Raw genomic sequence first — 21,691 nt, forward strand, 5'->3', positions numbered from 1 at the left:
AACTAAACTAGCCTTGAGGAGCTAGAGGTGCATTCACAAAAGGGCAGTAAGTACTTCCCTTCAGAGGCGTTCCATAGCGACTGCAATTTGGTAAAGAACCAATAGATGGCAGTAGTAGCACATTGGAGAACCAGCATACGGCTGCATAGTGGAGAAAGCAGCCCAGGGGATGATGTCTGCAGACTAGCAATTGACATCAGCAGCTCTGTGAAGAGGAAGAAGAAGAAGAAAAAGATAAAAAAAAAAGAAGTAGCTTTGGAGGCTGAGAAATATTTCAGTTAGGATGAAACCCTGGGTATATGTTACTTAGGCAACACATAGTCCCTCTCTTACTGCTGGCTATGTATGTACAGCCGTGGTCTTGTTGGGGGCCGGTACTATATTTCTTGATATTTGCCCTACTCTTCTATATGTTCTGTTTAATGAACTGCCTTTGCATTGAAGTAATGTGCCTACTTTTGTAGAACTAGGATTTTCAAGTTTTTAAAACTTCTTGCTACTCCTTACTAATAACCCTCGAATTTAACTTGTCTTCGGGTTTTCCTTGAAGTGGTCTGTCTCCAAATAACTACTCTAGAAAGAACTTTTTCTTTGTAATACGTAAAGTGGAGGTCTTGGACTAGGTGATATCTAAGGTATTCTTTCTAGCTCTAAGATTCTATAAATTTCTTTCTACTGCACAAATATCAGTAGCCTGGGATTCCTCCCACCTCTATCCAGGGTGTCTTATACTTTTTTCTACTCTCAACCCTTTCAGCGACTCTTAAACTGTGGGTCACAACCCCACATGGGTATACCATTCTGTTCGATCTAGCCCTCAGTGTAAAGCCAAGCTGTAGAGATACAAAAGATAACATGTATCAAGCCATCAGTTCATTTAGTTTCAGTGTTTAAACCCGAAAGTCTGACAAGACACTGGAAAAATACCCAAATGGCTTTGGAATTACTTCACTAGGGTTAATAATTTTCTGCTTTAAAAAAAAGGACCCTCCTCTTCCAATGAAAACTACATAAGCTAAATTCTATTAGATACTCAAATGGGACCTGTTTGTTTATACCGGTCAAATTCCTTCTTTGATAATAGTGGTTGGTTGTCTTCATCAAGGAGAACAGATGCTACCAAGATGGGAGGGTCAAACCCCTGCTAATAATAGAGCCTACTTATTTGAATTGGTCCTTTGGCAATGTCAGGGTTAATATGCATTTCCTGTGAATTGAAGGTGGGGAGACTGGAGAAGGAGAAGTGTCAGTGTGCTGTATTAAATATTACTTAAGAATGCTTTGCTTTCATTCACCTGAAGACTGCACTCTTTTTTTAAGCACCTCTATAAGCCCATCTATCACTATAGAAACAGGTAGAAATACCTAGAATATACATTTACCACTTTCACTTTAGTGTTGATGAAAGTTTGGGCAAGAAAACATGGGATTGTGCCCCTCTTAAGTGAGTAGGCACACTTTCATCTCTCTCTGAGGTCTCTCCTTGCACAGAGGAAGCCATCACTGAGAGTTGCAGGCTCTTGGGAATTTCCTTTTGTTCCTACAAGATAAGCCAGGTCTTCAATGCAGCAGCAGTAGAAACAGTGGCCCCAAGAAGGAGAGGTACCTTTAGCCTTTGAGCAGATTTCATGGACTAACTGTTTGACCCATCTCTCATCAGCTTGGCTGTGAGGTCTCCCTGCAACTGCTTTCTCTTTTCCGGTCTGAAGGATGATGATTGTTTATTTAGCAACTTCCTATACTGGTAAGTGGCCATTTGTCCGATTTCCAGTCCCCAGAAAATGCCCCAAGAGAGTTTGTTTTCCTAACTAATTGTCAGAGTTTGGGGACTAATCTTGGTTTTCTCACGACACATGGTGAGGTGACAGACGGCATGATTACTGATTAAGTCCCCCAGCACTGCCAGGAAAGCTTGTTTTCTGGTGAGTGAGTGGGTGGGGTTGGGAGGGGTACGGTGGGGAGGGGTTGGCTTTGGATGGGGGTGGGAAGTCACACCTAGTGACTCAAAGGTAAATAACTTTCAGGCTCTGTCTAGTTTGGAGGCAGGCTTTGCTCCTGTTTCAGTTTTCTCAGTTTCAGTTTTGTGTTTTGCTGGCATCCCCCCCCCCTTTTTATTGTGTGGCTTAGCAATACAGAAAACCCTCAGCATACTTTCTTCCTACTCTAAATGGCATGTCTTTCCTTTCCTTTCTTTTCTTTCTTTTTTTCTTTTTCGTAGGGGTTGTATGGGCATATTGTTTCCATGGTGTAGTGGATAAAGTTCAGGACCACTTGTCAGAAAGGATCTATGTTCAAATACCAACTCTGATATTTAGTGGTTATGTTACCCCAATCAAGACAGTTTACCTCTTTAAGACTCAGCTTTATCATCCATAAAATGGGAATAATATCTATAGTACCTACCTAAAGGACTGTCTTGAGGCTACAATGAGAATGTACAGAAAATGCTTTGTGAACTTGAAATAGACCACATCTATTGCTATGATTTTTATCTTTATTTTTTATGCTGATTCCATTTTGTAGCTACATTTCAGTGCTGCCTAGGTGGCTTTAGTGCATAATGGTTTCTGTAGTTTAATTCAACTGTCAAATTATGCTGTAAAGGTAAACATCAGTTTGCATCAGTGTATAAATAAGTTGATCCATTTTAGGACTGAAGGTAGTCTTTTTAACTGCAAAGATTTGTCCAAGCAGAAAAAAAAATGGATATTTTGTTAAGAGCTACTGGGCTGTCATAGGTACCCACCTAATGATTAGACTGGAAAAAAAAATAAACAAGGTGGATAATTGCATATCAGAAGGGGAATTGGGGAAAATAAGGCATCTCATCTTACTTCAGCAACACCTGTGTCCAGGACAAATCCCCATTTGCTCAGGTAATTGCTTTAGCTTATCTCTATAGCAGTAAGTGACTTCAGAGCTGGGTCTTCTAACCAGCAATTATCTACCATGCTTTTGCGTATTATGTTTCATCAAGAGTGAATCTTTGTGAAAAATCAAGGGATTCATACATGAGCACAGAGTGAGAACATTAACAGATGTCACTGTCTCTCCCTCCCTCCCTTTCCCATTTCATATAGAAAGTTGAAGTTTACATTATCTGGGTAGAGACTTAAATGAACATTTAGAAGTGAATGGAAAATAGTGATTACACTGGAGGTAGCATTTCTGTTGCCATATTTGTTTTTTGTAGAAGAACAGAAAAACAAGATTAATTCTTAGATCTATTTATGAAAAGGTGTTGGAAAGAGGTGGATAGAGAGCTGGTCTCAAGACTCAGGAAGCCCTGGGTTTGAATTCTGCCTCTGAAACAAGCTGGCTGTATGACCTTGGGCAAGTCACCTGATCTCTCAGTCCCAGGCACCTATTTCAGACTATAAATTGTAGAACAGAGGTTCCTTACTAGGAATTCTCTAGACTAATAAAATTGCAGGTCTGTACAAAACAAAATCAAATGATTCTGGGGAAAATGTCTTTGTAAATCCATTTCCTAGACGCTCTCTTTTTTTTTTTCATTCTATGACACCATATCTGTCTTGAAACATCAAGTTCAAAGAGGAACTTGGGGAGAGAACCGCCCTAATTCCACGTTATCAGGGGACTCTGAAATAGGGACAGCAGTAAACCTGAAATAATCTTTCAAATTTTTCACAACACTTTGCCCTGACCTCTGCTTTACACTGATCACATTCTCTCTTGTAGCTTTATTATTTTTGCATGCGTTCTTTACTTCTTTCCCCAACTCCCATCCCTATTGGTTTATAAACTTCTAGAGAATAGGGTTTATATCATATTTTAGTGTTTTTTTGTGCATATCTGTGATTTTATAATTTTTTTTTGTTAACTCTCAGTGGAGAAATTTCCTTCACTAATTCAAACTAATAACCTAACTCATCTGTATTTTAATTTTAGAGAGTTGCAAGGGTACGTTTAGAAGTGACGTGATTTGTCTATGGTCACACAATTAGTGTATATCAGAGTCAGGACTTGAATCCAAGTTTTCCTTCCTCCCAAACTAACTGTGTACCCATTTGTTTGGTTGTCTCAGCTCTCTTAAGCACTTAAATAACTACTTGTTCAATTGAATTTTTGTGAGTTACTATACCCAAATGGAATGGCTTGTCAAAGTGTAAATGCAGATCCTTTACTCTTTTGATCAGAGGAAGGGGCTAGAGAACTAGAGTCTGGAGTCCACGAATGGGATACAAGAAACACATCTTTATCTATTTTATCTATAGCCAATGAGCATTAATTGAACACCAACTATGTGTTGGGCTCTGTGCTAAGCAATGAGGTTACAAGAAATGGTAAAAACGACAGTCTCTGTTTTTAAGGTGGAGATGTCATGCAAATAACTATATGTAAACAAAATAAATACAAGATAAATTGGAAATAATCCACTGAGGTAAGGTGCTAGCATTAAAGGGAGATAAGGAAAGATCTTTTGCATAGGGCATGATTTTGGCTCAGACTTAAAGGAAGCTAAGGGAAGTTAGGAGGAAGATGAGGGAGAGAATTCTAGACAAAGGGGACGAAAGTGAAGATGCCTGGAGTTGGGAGGTGGATTTTCTCATCTGAGAAACAGTAAGAGAGCCACTGTCACTGAATTGCAGATCATGTGGTGGTGGTGATGGTGGTGTAAATATGAAGAAAGGTAGAAAGAGACCAGGCTACAGAGATTTTTAAAAGTCAGTCAGAGGATTAGGAGCCTTTGGGGTTTAAATAAATGTTGATTGATTGATTGGGGTTAATTCAGAAAGGGATAACATCATCAAACTTACACTTTAGGAAGATCATTTTGACAGCTGAGTTCAACTAGTAGCTTATTGTAATAGTCTAAATATAAGGTGATGAGGGACTTGACCAGGGTGGTGGCCGTGTCAGAAGAGAGAAAGGGGCAAAGGAACGGGGACATATGAGAGATACTGTGAAGGTAGAAATGACAAAACTTGGAAACTGATTGAATATGGGGATAAAAAAGAATGAGGAGTCAAGGTTGGTGGTGCTGGGTGGGGTTGGGGGAGTCAGATGACTACAGTCACATTGAGTTGCCCCTCCCAAGTTTGGAGAAAGGAGATGTAACTTGTTGCACCATTGACCCTGCTGAAGGTTAGAGACTATTAGAAACCACACATTGGTGGTCTATCTGGTGCCTTGCCTGCAATTAGGGTGAAGAATGAACCCATGGTGGGTTACAAGAAATCTGGACTGGCAACTCTCCCAGCTCCTATCACTCAAAAAAGCCCCTCTCTCCTTCTTTCTGTTTCATAATCATTCTGATCCTTTCTTTTTCCTTCTCACTTTCATTACATTGGAGCCTTGGATAGCAGCACTACCCCATCTTTCAAGTCACCAAACTCCTCTCTCCCTTTCTCTGTCTGCCTCTGTCTCCCACATCCCCACCCCACTCTTCATATTCAATCAGTTGCTAACCCCCTGATTTTACCTACAGGCAACACATTTTTAATTTTTTATTATGAAATGGATAAACACCAAGAAACACAAATGTTTCCTTAATATAAGGAAGAAAAGAAAAAGGATTGTGCATGACATTATGAATCTCCAATACGGACTGCTTAATTTAATTATATACTAATAAGTGCTGTCAAACTCATATAGAAATAGGCTGATAGTGACTTAGAAAACCACAAATTAGCATTATCTGTTGTATTACATTTTAATTTATTTTGTTAAACATTTCACAGTTACATTTTAACCTGATTTGGGGCATTTAGGAATTTTTAGATTCAACTTGGTAGTTCCAACACTGCCCTGTTTGTCTGTGTCCCTTTCTGAACTTCCCTCTGCTCTCCTCTGTGTGTTTAAAAAAAAAAGTTTCATTGACTCTCTCTTCTTTCACCTCTTTCCTCCTCCTTTTTTTTTTTCATTACCACCCTCCATCTAATACCCCATTCTCCCAATAAACACCCTCCCTTGTAACAAATGAGCTTAGTCAAGCAGAACAATTCCACCTTGGCCATCTCTGAAAATATATATCCCATGCTGTAGCTCTAGTGCAGCTATCACCTCTTTGCCAGGGGAAGAGAAACGTCAATTATGGTCAGTCTTTTCAAGCGTTTCCTTATTGCATTCATTGTTGTTCTTAAGCTGGAGGCAGCTAAGTGGAACAGTGGGTAGAGTACCCAGCCTGGAATGTGGAAGACCTGATTTTAAATCCTGCCTCAGATACTTACCAGCCATGTGATCTTGTATAAGTCACTTAATTCTATATCCTGCAGTTTCCTAACTGTATAATGAGGATAATAATAGCACCTACCTCCTCTGGTTATGAGGATCAAATATTTGTAAAGCAGTGCAGGGCATACTTCATACTTATTTCCTTAAATCTTCCACTGTTGTTCCCTTTAAAATATTGTAGTCCCTGTATAGACTATTCTTCTGGTTCTGCTCAATTAACTCTGCATCAGTTCATAAAGTCCTTCCACATTTTTCTGACTCTATCTTCCCCATTGTTAGCCTTGTAACCCTCTATTATATTGCTATGCTGTAATTTATTTATAATTTTCCAATTGAAAGGTACCCACTTTGTTTCAATTTTTTTTTTTGCTATTACAGAAAGTGGTATAAACATTTTACTGCATTTGTGTTCTGTCTCTTTGATCTCTTTAGGTATATGCCTACTAATAGTATCGAGGGGTCAAAGGATCTGCACAGGTTATTGACTATTTGAGTACAGGTCCAAATTGCTTTGGACTCACAAATCTACCAACGATGTGTTAGTATGCCTATTCTCTCACAGCCCTTCCACCAATCATTATTAGCCTTTTGATTTCATCTTTGCCAACCTGATGGGTATGAGATAGAACCTCTGAATTGTTTTAATTTGAATTTCTCTTATTATTAGTGGTTTGGAGCACTTTTCCATATCCATTGCCCATTTCATTGAAGAATAGCTCTTGCTCTTATATACTTGTATCAATTCCATGTAAACTGGCATATTATATCTTGTATGCGATCCTTTTTTCTGTATATACATCAACCACCTTAGATCAAACCCTTCTTATCTCTCTCCTAGGCTATTTCAATAGTCTCCTATTACTTTTAGTCTCTCCCCTTGACAATCCATTCTCCACACAGCTGCTAAAAGGACATTTCTAAAACTCAGATCTGACCATGTTGCTCCCCTGTTCTATAAAAGTTGGTGGCTTCCTCTTGTCTTTAGGACAAAATAAAAACTCCTGTTTGATTTTTAGAGTTCTTTAGATTTTATTTTTCTAGGTTTATTGCACATTGTTACTCTTATTTTTTTTTCAGCCAGACTGACTGACTGGGTGGTCATTATACAAAATTTATCCATCTCCTTCCTCCAACTCCTTTGCATAGGCTGTCCCTCATGCTTGGAATTTCTCTTCTCTTCCAACTAGTAAAATCTTTAGGTCCTTCCAAAGCTCTGCTTGGTACCACCTCCTACATGAAGCCCTATCCATATCCCATTCCCATGTCATAATCTGGCTCCTACCTACTTCTCTAAACATCAAATATAATTTCCTCTAGATAGCCATGTTCGTTCCTACCTCTGAGGTTTTCCTCAAATAATTCTTTTTGCTTGGGATGCTGGTCCCACTCTTTTACTTATTGATATTTTATATGATTTCCAACGTCCATTTCAAATTCCTTTACCTCTGTGAGAGATTCTCCGATTAGCTCAGTCCTGGTGAATTAGTCCTTCCTCTAAGCTCTTATTGTCTCTGTCTTATTTGTCACTTTGTGTAAGCTACTTTGTATAGTTATTTATGCTCATACGTTTATGTCCTGTCTTCCCAGCTAGACTGTAAAATCCCCAAGAGCAAAGACCATGCCACATACCTCTTTGCTTTCTCTAGCCTTTAAGTCAGTCTCAACTCGTAGGTGCTTAATAAATTCAAGTTGCTGTTAATGATGATACTGCAAGTAATACTGCAGCTAATGGTGCAAGTAATACTGCAAATAATGGTGTCATTGTGATGTGCTGAGGTTGGTCTACCTCATGTCAAACACACACACAAATCTAAGCCAAGTATGGTTGATTTACTTTATTGACTAGAAATAAAGACATACTAGGAATTTCTAACTGGTTGATCATCGTTGGCAAGCAAGTCATGAAATCAAATCAAGTTTACAGTCTGGTTCAATCAATTCGGGACTATTCTGGCGAGGGAAAGGGTGGGCAAGCCCAACAACTTGGAAGAGAGGCCCATTTTGTGTGAAAGTATGATTCTATCAACATTTAGGTGCAGCTAGGTGGCATAAGTAGATGGAATTCGACTTGAAGTCAGGAAGACTGGAATTCACACCTGGCCTCAGACACTAGCACCTGACAGGTAAAAGGTACTTAATAAATACTAATTGACCTGTCTTCAATTTCATCATTTGTAAAATGTCAATAAAAATAGCATCTACCTCTCAGGATTGTTGTAGGGATCAAATAAAATAGGATATGTAAAATAATTTGTAAACCTTGAAGCACTATTAAGATTTTAGCCTTTATTAACATTAATTAGTTAATTAAATCTGATTGGAACTCAAAATTTAGACTGGGAAGGTATCTTGGTGATATCTAGTCCAACCTTCCTCATTTTATAGATGCAGATAGGGAAGCCCAAGCTGGGGAAGTAACTTATCCACGGTCGCAGCAGTAGCAGTCAGCACTTGAACCCAAGACTTTTGGACTCTAAATCCAGTGCTCTCGCTGCTTCTTCTTATATCATTAGTACTCTGTGCAGTCATGCTCTCTTGTATCACACGTGAAAGCATAGCACAGAAATAGTTATTAAAAACCAAAACAAAACCCACTCTGAACCCTTCCCGAAGAGCAAACCAAAATGGGAAAAAGATATATCACATATTTCATGTCTCTCCGAGAGCAAGCATGCAGCAGAGGCTTGAAGGAAGCTCACAAGCAAGTTGTATTCGTGTTTCCTTATTTGTATCCTTCCGCTTTTACCCTCCATCCTGCGGGCGCCGGAGTGGGGAACAAGAAAAAAAATTGTTCCTGTTTTATTTCTCTGTGTGTGTGTCTCTGCTGTATCTCTCTCCCCCTCCTTCTCTCGCTGCTGCTTACAGAGGAATTCAAGGCTTTAACGATATTAATCAATTTCACATCTAAAGGTACAGTGCTTTCCTTAGGGAGTATTTCTTTCAGAAAGAGGAAGGCGCTTTGTCTTCATCGAGGCAAAGGGACGATTAAGTTAATAACTCACATTCATGTAGCCCTCTGACCTTTACAGAAAGCCTTTTCCTTGCGTAGTCCCTTGGAGTTAAGTAGTGGATATATTGTCCCTATTATGAGAAAACAGAGGCTCATATTAGTTTTTTGACTTGCCTGTGGTCACTTGACTAAGTGGCAGGAAAGGGGATTGAACCTAGGTCTTTTGACACCTACTCTTCCTACTTTAACTTGAAAGCTGCCGGGGTGGAAGAGGGTGAGTAATTGACTACTCATTTCCTTACCCCCCCAAGCTGCCTCTCTACTCTCCTTCCTACGCATTTGAATTCCTCTCACCTGCCTTGGGCCGTGGGTCACATTTAAGAATAGGTCGGTGGTGAACTGCACAAATTGCCCTGCAGGGCCAGGGATTGGTCAGGGGTTAAGTGACGTATTTCTACTCCGGTTGGGAGATACTGGAGCCACAATCTGGAGCACTAGCAGGTTCCTTGCGGAGAAAATGCATTTAAATCCTAAACTGGAAAGATGAAAGAAAAGGGAAAAAACCTAATGGGAAAAAACAAGAGCAATCATTTCACAAATCACTTTGAACAACCCCTTTATTTCCTCCCTATTTCTCTGCTTTCTCGTCTAGTACAAGTACATTGGCCCAAATACTGTGGTACCTTCATAAGCGATATAAAGGAACCCGCCAAGGGAAGCATTATGCTGAGAGCTCACTCCCTCCGATTTAGAGTGGGAAATTATTTAAGTAAAGATCCTGTAATTTCAAGTATGTTTTGCTTTTGCTAGCATCTATAGATTCTTAAGTTTCAGAATTGTAAGGGTCTATCTATAGAGCTAGGTTTAAAAAAAAATTTGTAATGTTGTTCATGCTGGCTGATTTTGCTTTTTCATTTCTCTTAGACCATCTCTGAACCAGGAGCTAAATAAAAGATGGTTATGATTGGTCTGGCGTCAGTTAGATGGGGAGAAAAAGACTGCTGTAGAGTTCTGGTAAGTTGAGAAATTTATAACAATGAAAAGACAAAATTTTAATTCTTAGAGGCTCCTGTAAGCATCTATTTTGGAGTTGTAAGACTGCTTATAGAGCTAGTTTTTTTTTAAAGCAGTGGAAAGAAAAAGTGAGTTTAAAATCTGTAAAGACCTGAGTTCAAACCCCACCTTTAACACTTAGGGTCACCTTCTAAGGGATTCAAGTAACTTAACAAATTGATCTGCATTGTTAAGGTGGGCAACTGTGCTTTTCCCCAAAACATCCTTTGATATCACCAGCAGAGGCCAAACATTGGACTGAATGGACCAAGTGTATGCCTTAGTATGGCAAAACTTTTCTTTCTTTCTTCTTCTTTTTTTTTTTCAGTTCTTTGGATCAGCTTTGCTTGTTAGCAAAATGATACAGCTCCCATTTAAAAAATGTTTTAAGGTGTTCTGACTCTCTCTACTCTTCTACCTCCTCCCTGGAAGACTTGCCCTCTTTCCCCCTCCCTTTTGTGTATTGTTTCCCTCCTCCCACATTGGAATGGAAGCTTCTTGAGAGGAAGAGACTGTTTTTTTTGGCTTGTTTTTGTGTCCTCAGTGCTTAGCACAGTGCCTGGCACATAGCAATTGTTTTTTTTTTTTTGTTTGTTTTTGTTTTGGTGAGGCAATTGGGGTTAAGTGACTTGCCCAGGGTCACACAGCTAGTGACTGTTATGTGTCTGAGGCTGGATTTGAACTCAGGTCCTCTTGACTCCAAGGCCGGTACTCTAACAAACTTTGCCATCTAGCTGCCTCAGCAATTGTTTAATAAATGCTTTATCTTTTATCTATCTATCTACTATCACCATTCACCTCTTTCTCATCATCTATTTTTATTTCTTCTTGCCTATCTTCTGTTTCTCTCAGCTATATATCTGTCTGTCTCTGTGTAGTGCTTCCCTCACAACAATCCTGTGAGATAAGTAGTGCAAGTATTATTATTCTCATCTGACAGATAAATATAACAATAATAAGTGGCATTTATGTTTCATTTTAATGCTTGCAAAACACTTTAATATATGGTTATACACATATGTGTATATATAAATATAAAACTATACATATATATGTATTTACACACATCTATATCTATCTACTTATCTATTAAAAATTTCATTTTCCATCTCTATAATACTTTAAAGCTTCCAAAGTGCTCTCCTCACACAAACCCCATGAGCTAGGTAGGGAAAGTATTGTTATCTCTATTTTATAGATGAGGTCCCACTCACCTCCGTTTAATATTTCCTGAAATGTAGTGTTCATTTTAAAAAAATTTAAGGCCACTTAAAAAATTAAAGCAATGTTAGCAAATGTCAGGTAACATATCAATCTATCTATCTCTCCATCTCTCTATCCATCCATCCATCCATCCATCCATCTATCCAGTGCTTCCCTCACAATTATGAAATAAGTAGTGCAAGTATTATTATCCCCATGTGATAGATAAATATAATAACTCACATTTATATCTCACTTTAAGGTTTACAAAACATTTTGCACAAATATGTATGTATATGTGTATATATATAGTATATTTGTGATTACATATATGCATATCTATGTGTATATGTAATTATAAAATTATATAAATACATGTACATATACACACATATATCTATATCCATATCTCTGTCTATCTGTTGATCAATCTAGGCTCAGAAAAGTAAAAGGACATCCCAGGGTCACCCAGCTATTGAATGTCTATGTCAGAATTCAAACTTGGGTCTTCTGACTTCAAATTCTACGCTCTGTCCACTACATCATACTGTTGAGGAAGTTGAATGGTATCAGTGAACAAAGCATCTCAAATTCTAATGAAGTATTGTTTAAAAGTGTCTTGATTTACTTAACAGATATATTGTTGTGATATAATAACTGTAAAGGAACCATCAAAAGAAAGATAAAATTTAAAAGTAAAACTTATCCTGTTTCTCTTCAGAATGGAAGGATTTAAGGACAATTGGAAAGAGATAATTTCAGTCATTTCAAAAATAGGTTGCTTAGGGTGGTTGGTAATAACATTTTAAAGCTTGGAAAGGAATTTTTGGGAGAGTATGATTAACTGCAGTGAGAGGCAAAGTACAGTGATAGAATCATTTTCAGAGTCAGGAAGACATGAGTTCAAATCCCATCTCTCACAACAACTATGTGTGTGATTGAGCAGGTTAGGTAACCTCTCATTGCCCCAGACAACTCTCTATGACTCAATGAAGAGCTGGTACTCATCTGTATTGGTAGAGGGTATTTCCACAATATTCCTATACCAACAAAATTATTGATTCAGTTAAAAAATTGACACAATGCTAACACTGATTTCTGGTTGATGGCCTTGGATCTTTTAAAATGAACACTGAATTTCAGGAAGTATTAAATAAAGGTGAGTGGGAAATGCTATGTGACCATAGGCAAGTCACAATTTCCTCATCTGTGAAATGGAGGTAACAATGTTTGCCCTACCTAGCTCATGGGGTTCATGTGAGGAAAGCATTTTGGAAGCCTTAAAGAATTACAGAGATGGAAATTATTATTACCAATAGTATTGATCATTAGCTTAAAATTGCATATTAGTTTAAGGTTTGCAAAGTACTTTGTGTGTATTATCTCATTCTATCCTCACAATAACCCTGTGAGGTAGGTCTTATTAATATCCCTATTTTACCAATGAGGAAACTGATTCTGAGATGTTGAATTCCTTGCCCGTGGTCACACAACTAATAATTATCGGAGGTAGGATTTGAAGCCAGTTTTTCCTGATTCTGAATCCTGTACTATCTCCATTTTGCTACTTCACTGCCTCATCATTTCCTTTATGGTGTGGACATATTATTTGATGCCATTTGCCCTTTGGTTGGAAAGAGTCCCTTAAGCCACATTGTTAAGGCTGCCAAACTGGCAAGCAGAAATGAGGAGAAGGAGGAGAAGGGATAGCCTGTTTTGAGAGCAATGTTTATTTCAATTTCCTGAGTGCTCTTGTTCCTTTCTTCTTCCTGGGTCTATCTTGTCCCCTTGTGGTCTCGTCTTGTGTCCTTTTCTTTTCCTTGTTGCCAGAAATCTGACCCTGTGAAAACACAGCACCAGCAGATTCTTGTGAGGCATTTAAGGCCCTAAAGTCAGTTCACTATACAACATTAACCAAGATTTGTAAAGGTCTTTAAAGATTTTCAGATTGCTTTCATCATCACAACCCTGTGAAATAGTACAACTATGGTGACTCAATTTAATTGATAAAGAAACTGAGGCTCTGAGAGATCAGAGGCCTTGTGAATATGAGGTGAGGTTCAAACCCAGATCTCTTGAGTCCAGGTCCAGTTCTCTATCCATTATACCATTTGGTTCTCTTCATTTAAGGATGTTATAACATGACAGTTACATTTTAAGACTGTGAGTGTTAAGTTGGAAGGAATTTCAGCTGAGTTCTAAGGAGGCTAAGTGACTTATCTAGGGACAGTCAGGTTGTGAGCAATGGAGGTGGGACTTGAACCCAGGTTCTCTGATTCCTGAGATTATTTTGTTATTGATAAGCTGGTTTCTTCTAAGATAACCAACTACCAAATATGAGCAAATGTTAAGTGGCTGCTGATGAGTTTTTACACTTTTGACCCTTTTGGGTCACCATAAAATATGTCATTCTCTGACAGACCATGTCAATTCTTCTTTTAAAAAATAAATTTAGAGGCAGCTATGTGGCACAGTGGATAGAACACCAGTCTTGAAGTCAGGAGGACCTGAGTTTAAATCCAGCCTCAGACCAAATACTTGACACTTACTAGCTGTGTGACCCTGGGCAAGTCACTTAACCCAAATTGCCTAAAAAAATTATTATGTCTTTATTTTAAAAATTCATTAAAATTTTTTAAAGTTTCAAATTCTCTCCCTCTGTCCCACCCTTCCCCTACCCATTGAGAAAGCAAGAAATAGGATATCAATTATACATGTGAAATCATGCAAAACATATTTCTGTATTAGCCATATTGCAAAAAAAAAAAAAGCAAGAAAAAGAAAGTGAAAAAAATTGTGCTTTAATTTCCATCAATTCTCTCTGGAGATGGGTAGCGTTTTTCATCTTAAGTCTTTCAGAATTGTCTTGGATCAATGTATTGATTAGAATAGCTAAATCATTCACAGTTTATCATCATGCAATATTACTATTACTGTGTACAATGTTCTCCTGTTCTTTTTACTCCACTTTGCATCAGTTCATTTACATCTCCCCAGGTTTTGCTGAAACCATCCTTATAGCATAATAGTATTCCATCACAATCATATACAACTGGTTCAACCATTCCCCAACTGATGAACATCTACTCAATTTCAAATTTTTTTCCACCATAAAAAGAGCTATTGTAAATATTTTTGCACACTTGAGTCATTTTCCTTTTTCTTTGATCTCTTTGGGATGTACACCTAATAGTGGTATTGTTTGGTCAAAGAGTATGCACAATTTGATAGTCCTTTGGGTAATCTTTCTCCATAATGGTTGGAGCAGTTCACAACTTATGACAACTTTTAAATAAAGACCCAAGTTCTATTTTCATTGATTATGATAACTAAAAGGTCATTATCAGGTTGAACCTTCTTTAGGAAGGGAACTAGCTCATGGTCTAGTGGAAAGAGCATGGAGTTTGGAACCAGAGGTTATCTAGTCTGGTCTCCTCATACTCATTTTTGCAGATGAGGAAACTGAAGCCCATAAAAGTTGTGACTTGCCAGTGGACACCTTATTAGTATGAGGTACAGGCAAGATGAAGCCAAGTCTTTTGAGGCTGATGTTCTATCTGTTAGGCCATGCTGTCTCAGAGCTTTTGACTTAATTCTACAGGTTTTCAAAAAATTTATTATTTTTGTTGTTGTTGTTGACTTATATCCGATTCTTTGTGACCCCATTTGGGGTTTTCTTGGCAAAGATACCAGAGCGGTTTGCCATTTCCTTCTCCAGCTATTAGTGTTAAAAAACAGAAGCATTTTTAAAAAAGCATGATCTTTGTTATTCTCCAGAGTGAGGTATTTAATAGGTACCAAATTAAAAAAACAATTTAAAAAAATTTGATTTTCAGCATGAGTTATCATCCATAAAAGAAACTACCTCCCCTACCAAATGATAAGACAGAAGACACAAAAAGTTAGAACTCTCAGGTGATAGGGCAGAAAAATTTAAGTAAATCATTAAATATTCTAGAGAAAAACCTCTCAGAATTTTATTTTTGGTTTTCAGTAACTAAAAGGCCTACGGAGGTCCCAGAAACTATAATTTGGTAACTTAAAGTGCCTAAAACTTATGAAAAGTGTGATAAATTATCATGTCTTTAAATTTCTACTGGCAGATATATTGTTGCTGAAATATATACCTTCGATGACAACAGTTAATGTACAAACACACAACTGTTAGACTTGGCAGACAGGATATTTATATGATTCATATAAAATATAAGTGGCTAATGTTAAAATGTCTCCTACTATTGAGTGGGTGACCTAGATTGGCCGTGATGTGGTCCTGATCTTTTCTCTTTAGACGTGGGCAACAGACTGATGAAACCACAACTTTTCAACATACTTAAAGATATTTACCTTGATTTGGTCCTGGGCCATACCTTCAAGTTTATTTTAATTCAGGAAGAATTTTTTGGTTAGCTGGTTTGTCCAATTGGCCAAACATCTTAAAATTCTAGAAATAGCTCACTCTAGCAATGGATGTTTACTGGCTTATTTCTGTGAGTATTGAAACACATTGTTGTGGTTGTTGTTTTTAATGATTGAGAATGAACTGTCTTCCTCTCCTACTCTGCTTTTTTTTTTTAATCAAAATCATAAGACGGCTCATTTGAGGGAAACTTCGAAGACATTTTTTCACAAATGAGCATAATTCTTTATTGGCTTTCATTATCTGTAAGCAAAGTCTTAGGCAAGTAATTTCCTCTCTCCAAACCCCTGGATGATCCTAGAGTGTGGGTATAGAACAGAGAAAGCTAGCAGGACCCATAGCTATGTTAGATGATTCTCCACAAGTCTTCCCCCTCCTTTCTACTGTTACAGTATGTCTCACATACAACCACACTAGTTAAGGCTCTCATCTCTTCTTGTCTAGACTATTCTAATTTCCTTGTGTTTAGCCTTGACTTTATAATCTTCTTCAATTCAACCTTAATTGTGCTTTCTACACAATCTTCCTAATGTAGTTATGATGTCACCACCTCTCAAACATGTTTAGTAGCTTCCTATTGCCTACTGAATAAAATACAAATGTCTGATTCTAGCATTCAAATCCCATCTATAGTAATAGTATAGAAGTTAATTGGAAATCACTGTAAGCAGGATTCCTTGACTAGCAGGGGAAAACAGACAATTGTTTTCCCTGCAATCGTTTATAATGTGAATGAACTGTTCCAGATAAACTACACCCAAAATGCAGAATGAAGCCTTGTTCTTCTGCACAGGTGACCTACACATTAATCAGATATCAATGATTGACTAGTTGACTTGGGGAAATCTGAAGATATTACTCTCAATTGATTTATGAGTCAGTGGGGCTTGGAGATCCATGTTTATTCTTGGACCCTTCCTTCTTCTTTTGTTTAGTATATGTTTCCATGGTCACTCACAAGGACATGTGGAACTTACCACAGCATCTTTAGAATGGCATTTCATTTTTTTTTCTACAGACACAATTTTAAAGCTAAATATACACTACCTTTGGGATGCTTCAGCTGTTGTTCTAGAAGCTGTAATACCACAGTCTTTTTACTGTAAGAAAGTATGAAGAGCAGTAGTCCAAGTGTCTATATTGTTTTCACTGAAAGAGCCAAATCTGTAGTATATGTGAGTATTACTCATGTCAACGAAACATTTGGCATGAATGTCTGAACCAAGACTATGGCCTCAAAGTTCATTCAAAAGGAGGAAGAAGGTTCATAGCTGTTAAAGCCAAAAGGTTCAGCAGCAAATCCTAAGGGGAAGTCACATGGTACATCATCAAATTAAGTAACAGTATATATATTTTTTGCAGCTATTAAGTTAAATCCAGTTAATTCCCCTTCCCCACAAAATAATATTATAGAATACAGACCACCTAAATCCATATATAATGTCCATTTTTTTTTGGTCAAAGATTCTCAGTTTTTTCCCCACCAAACCTTTTGTTAGGTATCCTTTTCTTTTTAAAGGAAAAATGAATGTGTTAGAGTTTGAGTTTCATTTACGAGACTGACCGAAAGAGTCAAATCATGTGATAGCAAAGTGAGAAAAAGAAAAACATAGGATTCAGAACTGAAAGGAACCATAGAGAACATCTGGTCCAAACCCCTCATTTTATAGATGGGACACTGAGATTTGGAGAGGCTAAGTTACTTGCCCACAGACATACAACAAGTAAGTAGCACAGCCTAATTCAAACTCAGGTCCTCTGACCCCAAATCCATTGCTTTTATCATGGTATATTAGAAGAAGAAGGGTGAGGAGGGAATAAACATTATCTATTACCTATTATATGACAGGCACTATGCTAAGTGCCTTTTACAAACATTATCTCATTTGATCTGATTAAAGCTGGAATGGGACTTTTAGATATTGGTTAGTCTAAACCTCTTGTTGAACAGACTTTGAGGAAATGAAGTACAGAGAAGTTGTTAACTTAGGGCTTACTCTAAATTACATGGTAAGTTAGCAATGGAGCTCAGATCACTTATGAGTGAGTGAGATAAACTGTTAAGTCTGGTCCTGAGAAACATTGGCCTTTTCCCCTGCTCACTTTGGGATATTTGAGAAAATAGTTGTTAATGCCCTTTGAAAAATGTCGGTATTTAGTCCAACCTGGAAGTGTTCTGGATGAGTTTAGTATCTTTGGATGGCAGCTGATTATAGGATCATAGATCTAGGTTTAGAAGGGATCTCGGAGGCCTTCATGTCAACCACTTTATTTTACAGATGGGGAAACTGAGGCCCAGGAAGGGTAAGTGATTTTCCCAAGGTCTTACTGTCCATAAATGGCAGAGACAGAATCTGAGGCCAGACACTCTAACAACAGAGACGCCTAGCACATTCCAACTGTATCATGATGTTTACATGACACTTGAATGTTTGCAGAGCACTTCACATATATATTATTCCATTGCATTCAAGATCCTAGAACCTGTTTGTGCATGAGGCTCCATTTCCCACTGGATCTCCCTACTGACTGAGCCTGAATTTAATATGTTATTGCAAGGCCCAAGGGCAGTTACTTAAAACAGAATGCAGCTCTTTCCTGACGATAAGATAGGAGTCTCTTTCCACTATATCACGTCATTTGGATATCATTGTCATATATGAATGAGTAAATTCACTTTGGTTTATAAAAAGCAAGGTTAAGCAGAAAGTGTAGAGATTGCCTGTCACAGACCCCAGATTGGTAAAAAAAATGAATTCTTTACAATAAATGTTTTCCCTCCAAATATTACCTCTGCCTCTTTGATAGGCTTAGTGAACCACCAGCACTTTAAAGAAATTAAATTATAGGAAAATGTTTCTCCTTAACTTATATTTTCCACTTTATTTCTGTGTTTTGAAGCCTTTGCTGGGGGAGGTCACGATATAGGTCCAGAGCTGGAAAGGACCTCAGGACCTATCTAGTCCAACCCCCTTCTTTTATAGCTAAGGGAACTGCATTTGTAGGAGGTAAAGTGACTTGTCCAAAGTAAAAAAAGTATTAAGTTTCAGAGATGGGATTTGAACCTGAGAGGCTCATATTTCTTCTACTGCTCTGAGGTGGAACTGAGAAATCACTTGTAAGAAGAACCACATAGGTAAGGCTTTGGTAGATGAGAGCCATTCTGGAACCCAACTGCTGTGGTCTCAGGAAAACACCTAGCACAGATTCTCCTCCTACTCCCATCATATTTTGATTAGAGGGTAGCTGGGGTCATAATGTGTTCCCCAACCTTTTTGTTAGCAACTACTTCCCTGTACCCACTACATTTTGTCTTTTTTATTCAACACAATCACTGCTGCTCTTTCCCTTGCATATAGGATAAAGATGACTTGATCCTTCTTTTATGTTTCTGACTTTTAATGGGAAAGATTCAGAAATTATGGGTGGTTAGCATCCTCTTTTAAGATGAGCAGAAAGCCAATTATCTCTAATATAGAAAGTAGGTAAATTATTCCAAAGATTTTAAAGGAATGCTAGGGAGACAATGTCGTTTCTGTGATAAGCTGGGTGTAGGCAACCGACGGATTTTAAATGCCAAAGTTACTTTAAAACCCTAACTAAGTGTTAGAGCTGAGGAAGACAAGATCGGCATATAGACTCTGGCAGGCTTCTGACCTGGGGGAAGAATTCAGGACTTTGATATGGGAGTTAAGCTCAGAATTAAAATATAGTCAGTTGAAGTTTAGTATGAGAAAGTATTATATTGTAACTAGGTTTTATTATTATTTTTGATCTTGATCTAGGTTTTACATTAATGAGCATGTACAATTTAGAGCAAGATTTAGAAGAGCAAAGAATACTAATGTTTTAATTTTCAGTTATTATTAATTCTGGTTCTGTTTTCAGACTGAGTAGAACATCATTATAAATCACTCAGAATCTTTCACTATCTAATGTATTTATCACATGACGACACACATTTATCCTGTATGTCATTTGTATGCTCATAGGTATTTGCATATTCTCTCTCCTGTTAGACTGTGAGTTCACTAAGAGAAGGGAATGTCTTTTGCTTTTCTTTGTACCTTCAGCACTGAGCACAGATCCTAGTAGATAGTAGGCACTTAGTAAATGCTTATTGGCTTACTAAATGGTAAAATAAAAATGTAATAAAATATCCTAACTTACTAGTCAATCATTAAATAGACCAATGAATGAACAAACATTTATAACATTCCTACTATATGACAGGCACTTTGCTAACCATGGGGATAAAAAGATTGAAAAAGAAATAATCCTTCCTCTCATATAGCTTATGTTTTATTGGAGGAAACACAGGTATGTATAGTTACATAAAAAATTTATACAAAATAGACACACAGCAATTTTTAGGAGAGAAGAGACAATAATTGTTTTGAGGGGGGTAGATCAGGAAAAACTTGGTGTAGAAGATGGCACTTGAACTGAATTCTGAAGGAAACTAGGGATTCTAAGAGTTGGAGGTGAAGCAGAAATGTGTTCTAAGCATGGGGGACAAGTATTGCAAAGGCACAGAGAAAGGAGATGTTGAGTCATATGTGAGGAACTGTAAGAGAATGACATTTTATGTCCTCTGACACTTTTTATGATGTGGCCTTTGACAAAAAGCGTCTACATATTTTTCTTTCTTTTTTTTTTTATAAAAAAAAACTTAGTAAAATTTTTTTATCTAAAAATTTTTTTATTATGAACTCAAGAAATAACACAAACATTTCCATAACAAAGTGGATTAGAAAAAAAGAGGATTGCACTTGAAACTGCAAATCTATTATGTACAACTTGCTATTCCTTTTAAATATACAACAAATTTGTCATGTAACTTTCTCTTTTTCCCCTCCTCACCAGCTACCATTAGAAAGTTATTTATTTTCAAATGAAGATCTGCCTTCTCTCCCTTCTGCTTCCTCTCTCCCACCCCCATTGTGAAAGTAAGAAAAGCAAAACCCGTTTCAAACATGTATAGTTAAGCAAAACAGATACCTACATCAGCTATGTTCAAATAGAATATATCTCAATCTGCTCTTTGAGTCCATCACATCTCTATCAGGAGGTGGGCAGCATGTTTCATGCTTGGATGCCAAAATTACTTTAAAACCGTAAGGGTTAGAGCTGAGGGAGATAGGACAGTATATAGATTCTGGCAGGCTTCTGACCTGGGGGAAGCATTCGGGATGTTTGCTATGCTGATATGGAAATTAAGTGCTCTGGAATTGTGCTTGGTCTCTGTGTTGATCATAGTTCCTAAGTCTTTCAAAAATTGTTTGTCTTTATAATATTCTCATTATTGCATAAATTGTTCTTTGCTTCTGTCCACTTTAATTTGCATCAGTTTATATAAGTATTTCCAGTTTTCTGGAGCAATTCCCTTCATCATTTCTTATAGCACAATAGTATTCCATCACTTTTATATACCATATGTTGTTCATTCATTCCCCAATAGATGAAGGCTATCCTTGCTCCTTTACATTAGACACTGGTCTTTAAAAGAGATCACTGTAATATTTTAAAGTAGATATAAAGCCACTTTGTCACAACCTCTTTGGGAGGCACTTTGGTACAATTGCAATGACATTAGACAGGAGTTGGGACACCTGGGCTTTTGTTCCAGCTCTGCTTTGAATTTCTGCATATGATATTTGTTGTCACTAAGTAGGGTTGGATTTCCAGTGCAGGCTCTCTAGAGTTGGGTTAATTCTTCCTAGGCATTATGCCTGCAATTTAGGTATCATCAGGTATATTAGAATAGGGTAGGCTCATTGAGTTAAGTTTGGGTGATGGGGGCATTGCAGATCATTCTGAGGGAGGACTATTGCCTATATCTGTCTATGTGAGCTCCTGGGAGCCTT

The 21,691-nt window shown here is 37.6% G+C and overlaps 1 protein-coding gene across 8 annotated transcripts in view; it reads left to right on the forward strand.

The window, feature by feature from the left end:
• The first annotated feature begins 1,278 nt into the window (after positions 1 to 1,278).
• Positions 1,279 to 21,691, forward strand: part of ATP8B4 (ATPase phospholipid transporting 8B4 (putative)) — a 336,040-nt gene continuing 315,627 nt past the window's right edge. For 5 of the 8 annotated variants that reach the window (XM_020978820.2, XM_020979232.2, XM_020979285.2 and 2 more), the window contains exons 1-2: positions 1,752 to 1,922; positions 10,073 to 10,162. The gene's annotated coding sequence lies outside the window, so the exon portion shown is untranslated. The other 3 variants (XM_020978939.2, XM_020978874.2, XM_020979008.2) reach the window with 3 other exon arrangements.

The sequence above is a fragment of the Phascolarctos cinereus genome, unplaced genomic scaffold (assembly GCF_003287225.1).
Source record: "Phascolarctos cinereus isolate Bilbo 61053 unplaced genomic scaffold, phaCin_HiC Scaffold_3;HRSCAF=262, whole genome shotgun sequence".
Classification (NCBI taxonomy): Eukaryota; Metazoa; Chordata; class Mammalia; order Diprotodontia; family Phascolarctidae; genus Phascolarctos; species Phascolarctos cinereus.